General features: G+C 33.1%; 1 protein-coding gene across 5 annotated transcripts in view; it reads right to left on the bottom strand.

Annotated features, from left to right (window-relative positions):
• LOC125048588 (calmodulin-A-like) overlaps positions 1-13,047 on the bottom strand; it is a 156,796-nt gene that overhangs the window by 86,313 nt on the left and 57,436 nt on the right. For 4 of the 5 annotated variants that reach the window (XM_047647329.1, XM_047647330.1, XM_047647331.1 and 1 more), the window contains exon 1: positions 1,960-2,100. The exons of the other annotated variant lie outside the window; for it this stretch is intronic. The gene's annotated coding sequence lies outside the window, so the exon portion shown is untranslated. Of the gene's footprint in view, positions 1-1,959; positions 2,101-13,047 lie in introns of those variants that run through there. 5 annotated transcript variants of the gene reach the window in all.

Raw genomic sequence — 13,047 nt, 5'->3', positions numbered from 1 at the left:
AATTTTATTTTAGTTATTTTATGCTATTTTTGTTAATTATTTATGCATGTACTTTACCCTCTGTAGGTAAATAACTTATGTAACCTGTTTTTCTATAAGGTAACGTAGTGTAAATAAATAATTTTTATTTTATTAAGTTTATCAGCATCATTAGTTACTTTTAATATTAAGATTACCTCTGTTTATTACTAACTAAATTTTGTGCTTATCTCTACTGAATCTCATATGAAAAACTTCGTGCCGCATGCAAACGATATTATTCCTCGTAAATTATATTAATTCATGATAAAGTAAGTTTTATTTTAACGAGATTTTATGGAATTTATTACAAATTTATTAAATTTTATTGCTCCGATACGTGAGCTGCTATGATGGTGTTTTCGGTACAAAAGCGACATACTCAGAGTCGTTAATTAAAATTAAACGGATTGTTAAGGTATTGAAATAAAATTTAAATAACTTTAACCAAGCATTTAAATACTACATTGTGTTGTTCATTAGACATTATCCCTTTGGCCGCGTCTATCTGCCTGTATGAACGCGTTAAACTCAAAACTACCGAAACGGACTGCGATTCAACCACTAGATAGTGTAATTACTGGAGAAGTGTTTATCAAAATTTACTGAAATAAAAAAAATATTGTATTGTCTTTTATTAACATAACTTTTACACATTTAAAGAAAACACTTTTTTAATAAACTTATAATTATTTTACATAATTATAAGTTTATACTTATAACTTATAATTATTTTACATAGCTATAAGTTTATAATAATACATAACTTCCATCCGGTAAAAAAGTGTTTTCTTAAAATAAAGATTATTATTGAAGAGTTCGCATAATCATGAAGAGACACAAAGTGGAATTAGTAGTAATTTGTCTACGAATTTAATAGACTATTTGAAAGCGCATTCTTAAAAGGCTGTCTAAGCATTTACGGGCTTTCTAGCTAAGTGTGCATAGGCAGTATCATATAAATTCAGGTGCTTATTTGCCCCATGATGTATAAAAAAATTCCATTACATGCCTATTTTTATGAGATATTTGTTATTCCTCTTTTATATTAAATATATTATAATGATCAATGCATCTTACAATTTTATATATATATCAAGATATATATTTTTGGTAATAATTGTTAACTGTGTTTAATGTTTATGTTTGAATATGTATTCTGTTTTTGGCTTTTGTGTATAATGTAAATGTTTAAATATTGTATAATAATTAGCTGTAGGAATACTGATAAGCAAATAATATAAAATAAAAAAATGTCATCGAAATTAAACAATTCTTCTAAATGTTAGAAATAATACATATAAAAACAGAGCGTAACATCAGCTAATATATAACATTAATAGGTTTCTAATTATTTCCACAGTATATAATGTTACGCAAGAAATCGAATCTAGAACCTTACAGTCGTCATTTGCGTTACGAACTCAGCATGACACCGCCCATTGAATGTTGGAATACTTCAAGCCCAAAAAAAAAAACTGTGTTTAATGATCGTAATTTCGTAAGTATTTATTCAGTTAAATGTAAATATTACTATATTATAATATTGGTGACGTTATTAGTATGTGATTTTTTATAAATTCCAAAACTGTTTTTACTATAAGTTAGTTTTTAAATCTATTTAAAACTGTATTTAGTTAAGTTGTGTTTCGCCTATAGATAATTTACTACATTTTAATATAACAATAAACAATGATTGTATATTATTTTTTACTTAGAAAAAAGAAGGATGGAAAGAACATATATTTTTGTGTAACCAATAACTTTATAATTATATAATTTAAACGTATACGCGCGAATACTAAGAATCAAACAAGACAATCGTATATGTCCTGGCTAAAAACGCTAAACTTACGTAAGCCACTACTATACTCACTTAACGCCAAATTAATTTAAATAGCACGAATATAATTATATAATAAACACGATGAACCACCTTACACTCTAACACAAATTTATTGCTTCGTTATAAAGAGTTGGCGCGAAATGATGTCAACTGTCAGTGCGCGTTTTAAGACACACCAGCCAGGGATGCCCGTGTTTTGTTTTGTTTATTTGAGAAGGGAAAACGTGTAGCCCGGCTGGCCACTGCCGGCGAAATAGGACCTCATGGTGGAACCTGCGCGCGCAGCGACCTGCGTCAATTTTATTACGTAGGTGTAACTTTTGAGCGCATAAGGTGCGTTAAGTTTAATTACTTGGTAAAGGATCGTTCGCGATCGCTGAGTTGGTTTTGATTTGAGAGCTTTTATGTTTTAAAAGTTTTAAATGGTTTGAATTCATGTTTTAGTAAAAGCCAGTGGTTTTGATGAACGATACTAATTTTGTAAACTTGTAAACCGTTACGGGCTGTATTTTATTAAAGAAACATTCATTTTTATAAACTAAATTTAGATATTTCCGATAATTTTTTTCCTTAATCTAACCGGCTTATGTGTGAATAAATACTTATGTTGCATTAAGTGTATACGGATAATATCTCTCATTAAAAATTAAAATTAAAAGAAGAAATCTCTCAGTACTTTGATTTCTAAATTTCTAAAAAACTAATTAGTATAATTGGTTCTTGAAAGGAAGTTGTCAAAAATTCCCCTCTGTATATTCTTATTATTATTGCGCCAATTTGCAAATAAAGAAACATATTAAAACATTTTTTCACTAATTAAAGCATATAGTACGTTTTTTGATAATTTCGAAGAAGCTTAAAAAACATTAAAGCTCAAACAATTATTCCTAACATTGTGCACAAAAAAATCCGTAGAATAAAGATATCCTCGTGTTTTTTTTTTACAGTAAAATCTTTTGAAAATATTATAGTTGAGTACATCACCCAATGAAGTCAAAAACGAGAAGACACTAAAACAGTCGTATAGTGATTTACGAATTTGTTCCCCGGGCAAGCGATTAATTCCGTTGTCATGTCCGTTTTCATGTTATGTCGTTCCGTTGTCACATGAAAACGGCTTGACCGATTTGTCTAATTCTTTTTTTATAACATTCCTTGAAGTACGAGGATGGTTCTTACGGAGAGAAAATTTAAAAAATTCAGTGAAAAAGTCTAAAAACAACACTTTTGTATATTCCCATACAAAATATTCGTAATATTATTTAAAATTCAAGTTCCGGGAAGGATTTTTTTTATTTTTTGACATAATGTATTTGTTGAATTATCAACTTTCTTTTTTTTATCTTACTAGCTAGACCGGTGTCCCGAATAGCAGAATAAGTATTAAAAAAAATAAAGAATCGACTGTTTGGCGGTACGATGTTCGCCAGGCCAGCTAGTATTCAAATAAATAATTAGTCAGGTAAATTAAAAAAACAATTGAAATTACATAACTCGTAGCATTCTAATAAATCACACAGTTTTCTAAACTAAAATAATACAGTAAATAAAATTCCTGTACCACACAAATAAACATTTAACCGCTAATTTATTGGAACAGACTGCGTCTTGCGTAAACAATCTCGATATAAAGGTGTCTTTACACTTCCCTGTGTAAGGTATTTGTTGTTACCAGTTTAGCCGCTAAAGCTGAGGTTTCCTAGACAAGCGGTGCCGTTATCTAACGGCCGTAATGTAACGTTGGGTGACGTCACCCATACGTTGTCTACAAATAACATCGGAGTAGGTTTTCTAGAGAACGTTGAGTGCCACCGTAACGTCAAATAGTCAATAACGTCATTTGCATGACGGCCGTCCTAGCGGTGATAAACATTAGTTCAAACCGTAGCTTAACTCACTGGGATGCTATGGCGACGTCGCTGGCTACGTATCCAAACAATTTCTATTGAAATGTATGGCAGTTATTTCACTTGGCAAAAAAGGAAACACTTAGGCAATATATAAAGCCAAAACAGATTACATTGTTAAACAAAATAAACGAAACAGAGAACATAAGTCAATTATTTAGTAAACAAACTACAATTAAATATTTTAAAGAAAACATAAATTTTTACTACTGCTAAATAAAGTCAAAAGTAAGTCTGGTGATTCCAGAGCTGGTGCTTTCCTCACTCAACGAAAAAGCGCAATACAGCGAGGAATTGCTGCCAGCGTTATAAGTACACTGGCACAAAGACCAAGCTTTATAAATTTGTTTAAATTTTCTTTTTATTATTTTTATTATTACTATGTAAGTTAAAAAATTGTAATAATGTTTATTTGATTGCCTTATTTAAATAACTCTCTCCATAGTAGCTGATCATTTTAAAAAATTAAACACCACTACACGCAATACTCGTTGAGCGAGTTTGCTTATCTTGCCGAAACCGCGTACAAATTATTTGAAGAAGTCTATTAAATAAAAAATAAAAATAAAATAAAATATTTATTTGTTTTCTCTCACACAAAAAAAAAAAAATACAGACACAAAATACAAATTTCAGCATTAACAGGCAAAATCTGTGTGAGAGACTGGCGACTGTACTAGGATACCTGTATTACAGATTGCCAGTCCCTCCGCATCCGGACCGAATGGAATTTAAGTAGGTACATCAATTTGATCGAGAAACTATTACAAATATTACAAATATACTCACATTTAAGTGGGTGTATGTGATGGTGCATGTATGGTTTAGTGTATGTAAGTGTTAATGTATGTATGTGTTAGTGAATTTATGACTTAGTGTATATATGTCTTAGTGAAGCATATATGAGCATGGGTGATAGTGTACCTATGTACTCGTATACATAACGTGTTAGTGTTAGGTATTAGCTGAGGACTACTAACAACTTCTCAGTCCCCTCGTAGTCTAGATTTTTAAGCCATTTGACTGTAGCTTTTTTACACTCATATTTAGTAAGCGGATATATGTTGATCAACCTGTTTATCTTGTTATATAGGTGACAGCCCATAAAACCAAAAAACCTTCTTGAGAAAGCTGTGGACCAACGGGTATCTGAGGTGCAGACTTTATATTTGCATCGTTTGTTGTCATTCAAAGAAGGATCATAGCGAGTTATGGAGTGTTGTTTGAGCACAGTGTTCAGTATAAATAGTTGACGAACACTCAACACGTCAGATAAAAGATATAGATCTTTGGTAGGGTAAAAAAATGGTTTAGAATAACTTACTTTCAATAACGCACGCTGAGCCCTCTCCAGTTTTATAAGATTAGTTTTACAAGCCCCTCCCCAGACAGTAACACAATAGCTTAAAACGGATTGGCAGAGGGATTGATAAACCACTTTAATTATCGATTTTTCAGCAATATTACGGAGATTCTTAAAGGTGAAGATAAGTTTCCGAGTTCGCGATAGTAGCAGGTCAATGTGGTAGTTAAAATTTAGCGTGCTATCAACAACGACACCTAGATACTTAGTATTGTTGGCAACAAAGATCTTTTGACAGTCACAAGAATCAGTATCAGAACATACATGAGCAGTTAAACCAAGGTTAGTACTAGAACCAGGAGTTTTTATATAGAACGGTATACATTTAGTTTTATTGACATTGATAGTTAGGGCATTCATTCTGAGCCATTTGTTAACAACGTCGAATCCTCTTTGAGCAATGTCGACAGTATCTTTCCAGCTATCACCATGAAACACAAGTGCAGTATCATCTGCAAATGTTATTATTTTACCATTTTGTAACTGGAGGTCACAAAGATCATTGATAAATGCCAGAAACAGTGTCGGACCTAAAACACTACCCTGTGGCACACCATAGCGTATCGGCAAATCGTCACTAACAATGTTGCCCACCCTTACTCTTTGCTGTCTATCACTCAAGTAGCTTTCAAATAGTTTAAGCTGCAAACCACGTATACCCAAAGCCTCCAATTTATCCAGCAGAATAGGACCAGCGACCGCGTCAAAAGCTTTTGCAATGTCCAAAAATACAGCTAAAATTTTATTTTTCTTATTTAGTTTTGTAACAATATGATCAGTTAATTGATGAACTGCGTCGCTTGTTGATGAACCCGGTCTGAATCCAAACTGTGAGCTGGAGAGTAGGTTATTACTTTCTAAATAATCGATGAGGCGTTTGTTTATCAATTTCTCAATGATTTTGGATAGGGTAGATAGTTTAGAAATAGGTCGGTAGTTACCGACACAATCTCTATTACCACCTTTAAAAACCGGAATTACTTCAGCTAGCTTGAATAGGTCCGGAAAGATCCCAGTAGAAAGAATCAAATTAAATATATATGTAAGTGGAGGGACTAAGATTTCATGATAACGTTTGAGAAAGGCTCCAGAAATATTATCTCTGCCCGCAGCACCGTCCTTCTTCAGTTGCAAGATAAGAGATTGAACTTCAACTTCATCAGTAGGTAGCATGACGAATGAGGACAGTGTAGGATTGATTGATGGTTTTTTATAAGAGCTATTAGAATATGATTTTTCGGCAATATCTTTCCCGATAGAAACGAAATATTTATTAATGTTGTTGACTGAGACCATCGGGTCCAGTGGAGAGACCAATTCAAGTGCAGTGCTAGTTGTATTGTTAGAGTAGGTTAGTTGTTTGATAGTGTCCCAGAGAACTTTTGTATTAGTCTTGGCAGCTTTAAGTAGGCGGTTGCTCTCATAAGTATTTTTAATATTTTTTAAAAGTGAGTTGCAAAAATTTCTATACCTCTTGTAAGTTAACGTTAATATTTCGTTACTAGGATTTTTTCTTGATTTTTGATGTAGTTTGTCACGATGCTTTACACATCTTAGTAGACCTGCAGTCATCCAAGGCTTCTTGATCCTGTTACGATTTGGGATGGTTAAAGTTTTCGTATTTGCTTTAATTACAGTGTCAAGCGCAGTCAGAAGAAATGCTGTTGCCTCATTGGGATCAGTCATTTTATATACAAGGCTTAGATTTAAGTTCTTCATAGCATCGTCCAAAGACGGGTAATCAATATTTTTCAGAGATGAGTATTTGTCAGTCGTAGTGCTACGTTCAAGTTTCAGAATTAAAGTGTCGTGATCCGTGACTGAGGTTTCAGCAACATAACAAAAGACGCGATAAGAACATTTTAGTATTACATGGTCAAGACAAGTCCTGCCATGAGTTGGAAATATGTGGGCTGGCAATAAACCGTGAGAAGCCAACATATTCAAGTACGTTGAAGAATTAACATCCTTATTGTTATCCAATATATCAATATTGATATCACCTATCAGAACTTTATGTGGACTACTAATCTCAGAAAGAAGTTTGTCAAGAGATACCAAAAACCGTTGAACATCTTTGTAACCAGGTGGTCTATATACTGCAATTAGTGTTACATTATCCTCAAGGTTAATCAGTAAACAGTTGGCATCACAAAGGTCAGGCTCGGATATAACTAATTTCAAATGTTTTTTGTAAAATACTACAACTCCTTCATTCTGTGTGAAGTTTTTCTCGGTTAGAGCAGAGTTGTATCCCTCAAGAGATGGTAAGTTACGATTATTATGCAGCCAACATTCCGTTAAGATAATTAAGTCCCAATCAGTCCTGGATCTAAACAATAAGGTTTGAAAATCAGAAAAGTTACGATTTATACTACGAATGTTTTGATGGATAATTTTTAGACACTTATTCGGGCAGTTCATAAGTCTCTGGCAGTCCTCTATGTCACAAAGAGAAGATTGTGCAACATCAAGTTTATCGATATCATTTATAATTGCATTAGTTTTATCGAATTTTATTTATTGAGTCCGCAACTATGGTAAGACAAAAAGGCACGCGGTACAGCACAACCCTACGAGGATTCCACAATCCCGAGGACAACGACACACAAATGAGACCAACACAATACACATACACACGGCACGAAAACAGACTGAGATTGTTGTTAACAGTTACATTCTTTCTATGAGTACACTTTGTATAAATTGAGTGCAAGTGATGTATAATTTCAGTGAGTGTGTGAATATAGGTTAAAATAAGTGTAAGAGCAAATACAAATTCAAACGAAAATACATTATAGGCTAAACGAGAACTTAACATGAAAAAATTGACTAAGGTAATTTTATTACTAGTAAGACTAAAGTAAATCAATAGAAATAAATAACAATATACAGTTAATTGGCAATATAGGTTAATGAGAAAGCAGTTACATGCAATGAGTCATGATTCCTTTGCCAGCTGAGATAAGCATTTTTCTGATTGGATTAAAATCGGTCTACCAGTCGAATCCTTACGCAAAAGTATTCTTCCATTTGAATGCCAGCACGAGTAGTTATGTTTCTTGGCAAATTGACGGGTTTCAAACATAAGTTTTCTTTGAGATGGACCTAGATGTTCGTCAATGTAAAGTGGAGTCTTTATTCCTGGCAAACCGATAGTATGAGTATTGAGCTTCTCAGAAACCGGCCTTCCTTTGTTAAAGTTTCGCAGCTTAGTCAATAAATCATTTTTAGCATTAACACTCGTAAATTCAACAACAACAGGTCTTGATACTCCTGGTCTACCCGGCAGCCGATACAAGTCACGTATGTGTCACGTATAGTCAAGTTAAGTATGAGAGTGTGCAATTATTTAATCAATTACCGCCTAAAATTCGTAATATTAGCGTGTTTAACCAATTCAAAAGGGCATTAGAGATACTTATCATAATGAGCCTAGTAGACTAAAATTGCGACGGCTGGTGGCGACGTGTATGTTAGTTAGGTACATATTAAGTTTCTCATGTAAATAAAAATACATTTTTTTAATGAGAAATAAAGTTCTTTAAACATTAGTAATAAATAAAATCTTTATGAATACATAATTCTTAAAAGGTAAAAAAATAAAAAAGTCAAAGTCCTCCCACTTCCTAAAATAATTCCTCACATAACAATAAATCTTAATATATATATAAATTACGTGTCACGTTGTTTGTCCGCGATGGCCTCCTAAACTACCGAACCGATTTCAATCAAATTTGCATCTTAATTTATAACCGCAATATTATTATTATTTTATTGCAAATATTTGTTTATTATTTGATACAATTCTAACAGATGGCGCTGTGTTAAAAGTACCAACGTTTCACATAAAAAAGCATGGTGGTCCCCATGACTAGTGCTCTCCTACCGTTTCCCTTGAATAGTTTACTACTATGTAATATAAAAAAACTTTAGCCACAGCAACGCTTGGCCGGTCTGCTAGTAAATATATAATAATAAATATAACTAACTTGTGTACCAGTACCCTTAGCACTGTGACCCATTTATGCGTAAGGTCATATTGTAACTTGAAATATTGAAAAGGTTTCCAAAACTTTCTTTATCGCGCGTATATAATTTAGACATATTTCATTTATGTATTCCTAGTATTTTTTTAATCAAATAAAATATTAAACTTCCTAACTGGCTAGGCGGAGCTTTTGAAACTTTAAACACTTAATAGTTTAAGCGTTAAAACGTAGTCATAAGGTTGTTTTTGAAACACAACTTTCAAAGCTAAATTCGTGGCTTTTCTTAGGAAAAATATTGTATAAATAAGATAAGATTTAATTTGTAGGTTCTTATAAAACGTCTTCTAAATTTAAATAAAACTTTAACGAATCTTAACTTGACTTTATCATATTCCTTAACTGGTTCAGCGTGAAGCAAGTGTACCTACCTATGTGAGCACCATGTATCTTTATAATAATATAGTTATCTGCTGCATTGTTTTTTTATAACACCATGCGCCTATTTTGTTTTAGTATAGTAGTTTTTCTTGTTCTAGGTACCTACATGGTCTTCACATATAATTATCAAATAAATGTATACAAAATATTGTAAAATCTATTTTAAAAGAGTATGTATAGAGTTTCTTGCCAATTCTTCTTTATATGAAACTACCCTTTGGAAGGGGCAAGTAGATTCATTTTTTTTTTTTTAACTTGTAATGTTGACATTCAAAAGTGCATTTTTAATAGGCCTAATTGAAATAAACGATTTGACTTGATTTGAGTCGAGTTATTTATAAAGACTTAAAAATATATGAAGACTGACATCACACATGAGAGCCTACATATATTGTATATGTATGTCAATGGATGATGGTTTAATGTTGCGTAAGTTAACAGCCGACTATGTAAATATCCTTCGACGTCGTACGTGAATCAGTATGGTTTAGATGGAAATACGTCGTAGAGAAAATCCTACGCGAGGGCAGCGTGCGGTTTGGTTAGGCGTTTTCTAGTTGCGGAGGTCAAAGCTTACTTCGGGTCCAATAGGCTAAGTTAAGTGTAGTTTAGAGCCGCCGGAGTTGTATAATCGTTTCCTTCTATCAGTTTAAGGGCAATTAAAATATTTTCTTTCCTCGTCATGAAGTGACAAGAATGTTTGTGAGAAGCCTAAAGACTGTATGAACACGTAAAATATTTGTTAATAACAGAATATTAAGTTAAAACATTTATACTTACGTATTTACTTAATTTTGGTGTATTTGTTTAACGCTGATGACTTACCTGTAAAACAAAATGTGCTGTTAGTATAGTAGTAGAAATTAGTTAAATTTATATATAATAATTAAAAAATAATCAACAACACCAAAAAAACTGAGTAAGTAACTTTTATATGGCATTTATTTTTTCAACCAGAAACAGGAAAAAAGCAAATTTATTTAAAACTAGCAATGTGCCTACGGGTTTAACAGGATTCCGTATAATGTTAAGTATATATCAATAAGACATTCGGTAATACTTATTTTTTGTAATGTAATTCAAAACTTGTAAGAGCCTGACACGTTTTATATAATTACTTAGACAAAATATATTATATAGACTTATATGTATAGACAAGTATAAAATACTGTTTTGTTTAAAATGTTAAGTAAACTATGTAAAACACAACATGAGCAGTGTCGGCCTAGTGGCTTCAGCATGCGACTCATTGACGACTCATTGGTCTAGTGGTTAGTACCCCTGACTGCAAATCCATGGGTCCCGGGTTCGACCCTGGCTGAGACGAACATCGATGTGATGAGCATTTGGTGTTGTGCTTAGGTCTTGGGTGTTTAAATATGTATTTATATGTCTATCTATCTATAATATGTATGTATATCCGTTGCCCATAACACAAGCTTCACCAGCTTAGCATGGGACTAGGTCAATTGGTGTGAATTGTCTTTAAAAAAAAAAAAGCATGTGACTCTCATCCCTGAGGTCGTAGGTGCGATCCCCGGCTATGCACCAATGGTCTTTCTGTCTATATGCGCTAGAACGGTGAAGGAAAACATCGTGAGGAAACCGAGGAGACTTAGACCCAAAAACTCGACGGCGTGTGTCAGGCACTGGAGGCTGATCACCTAACTTGCCTATTAGATTGAAAAATTATCATGAAACAGATTCAGAAATCTGAGGCCCAGACCTACAGAGGTTGTAGCGCCACTTATTTATTTATTTAAACTATTTAAAAACAGAAAAACCGCCATCTAGCATCACTTCTAGCATACAGATGGTTAAATTTGACGTATCTAGGTCGTAAGAGTAGTTAGCAGACACATCACAACCCGGAATACGTTTACTAATACGTGGCTGTATTAGTGCGCTGTAGTATTACTAGATGGCGCTAAACCTAGTTTAAAGATGTGAGTTCATTATAATATGGATTATTATAACACCCGCCACAATATTTTGTTAAAACTCAAATACTGGGTGTATACCACCCATGTAAACAAATATTTGAAATTTAATAGCAAATATGTGGCCACAATTATCAGGGTATCGTTACAAGCCATGGTAGAAAGCAAAACCTACTCCGGGGCCTGTCTTACGTGGCCTTGTAGGACCTACTCGATGTGGTTTTAGTGGGTATTGCTCACCCAGACTCCCCTGTGGGTTGAGTCCCACATACGCTTGCTCCTTCGGTGGAAGACGCAAAACAATTTCACCTCGGATATAAATGGTTGTAAATATGTGAGCACCACATATTATAAAAACTATTTTAAAAGAATAAGTGTGGAGTTTCTTTCCCATTCTTCTCCAAATGAAAGGTATTTTAAGGTAGGAAGAATGGGAGAGAAATTAAATAATTTAATAAGGGGCAACTAGTATTTTTTTAGATATTTTGAACTTATAATTTTGACTTACAAAAGTGCCTTTTTAATAGGACTAATTAAAATAAATGATTTGACTTTGTGTTCGAGTAAATAGTTAATTAATATCATTTCAGATAATTTCCAAATATTAAGAGCGATATAAATTTTAACCACCGTAAAATTAACGTACAAATTCTAGGCTAGGTGAGTAAGAGTTCAACTGTCTTGGAGGAACTGGATTTTAGCCCGCCTATGGAATTGGCTTGTATATTATATTAGCTATTATAGCTATATTTCCGCCTATGCGACTTTTTCGATACAAAGAGTCCCCTCGTGAGTTGTATGTTAAATTTTGCGGGTTATTCGATTGTGAGGAAGTTGCATGGTTAGCGCAGCGCCTTAAGTTCTTATGGCATTTTCACACAAATACATATCCTTTATATAACATATTTTAATAAGTATCTGATTGTCTTCATTTTAACTTGCGCGTGTGATACCAAAAATACAATATATTTTATTTATTTTCTAGTTACATAATATGTACGGCGAAGGCACTTAAATATTGTGAGATACATATTAATATATATGTATCAGAAAGCTGCTTTACTACTATTCTATACTAATATAGAATATCTGATATAATCATATAGGCCCATATACTAGAACGTCAATCAAACTTAAATCTATTTTTTTATAGAACAGGCAGGCCTCATCTGATGTTAAGTGATACCGCTGCCCATGGACACTCTGAATGCCAGAGAGCTCGCGAGTGCGTTGCCGGCCTTATAAGAATTGGTGCGCTCTTCTCTTGAACCAAAACTGTTACCTAATTAGAATATTGACCATATTTATATCCTATCCTATAGAATAAAAATGATAAAAGATCGAACCCTAACTGCGGCTTATACTGTCATTCTAGCGTCATTGATTTATTTTTATTTGTCCTTTTATTTCCAACTAGAGTTTCAGCTTCGGCTGGACATTCGTTAAAATATTTTGAAAACAACTTTAGAACTGACCTTAATTTTCGTAACAAAATAACAAACAATTCCCATTTATATATTACATGCTTTGTGCGCATCAACCT

The sequence above is a fragment of the Pieris napi genome, chromosome 4 (assembly GCF_905475465.1).
Source record: "Pieris napi chromosome 4, ilPieNapi1.2, whole genome shotgun sequence".
Taxonomy (NCBI): domain Eukaryota; kingdom Metazoa; phylum Arthropoda; class Insecta; order Lepidoptera; family Pieridae; genus Pieris; species Pieris napi.
This window is presented reverse-complemented; position numbering and strand designations above follow the sequence as displayed.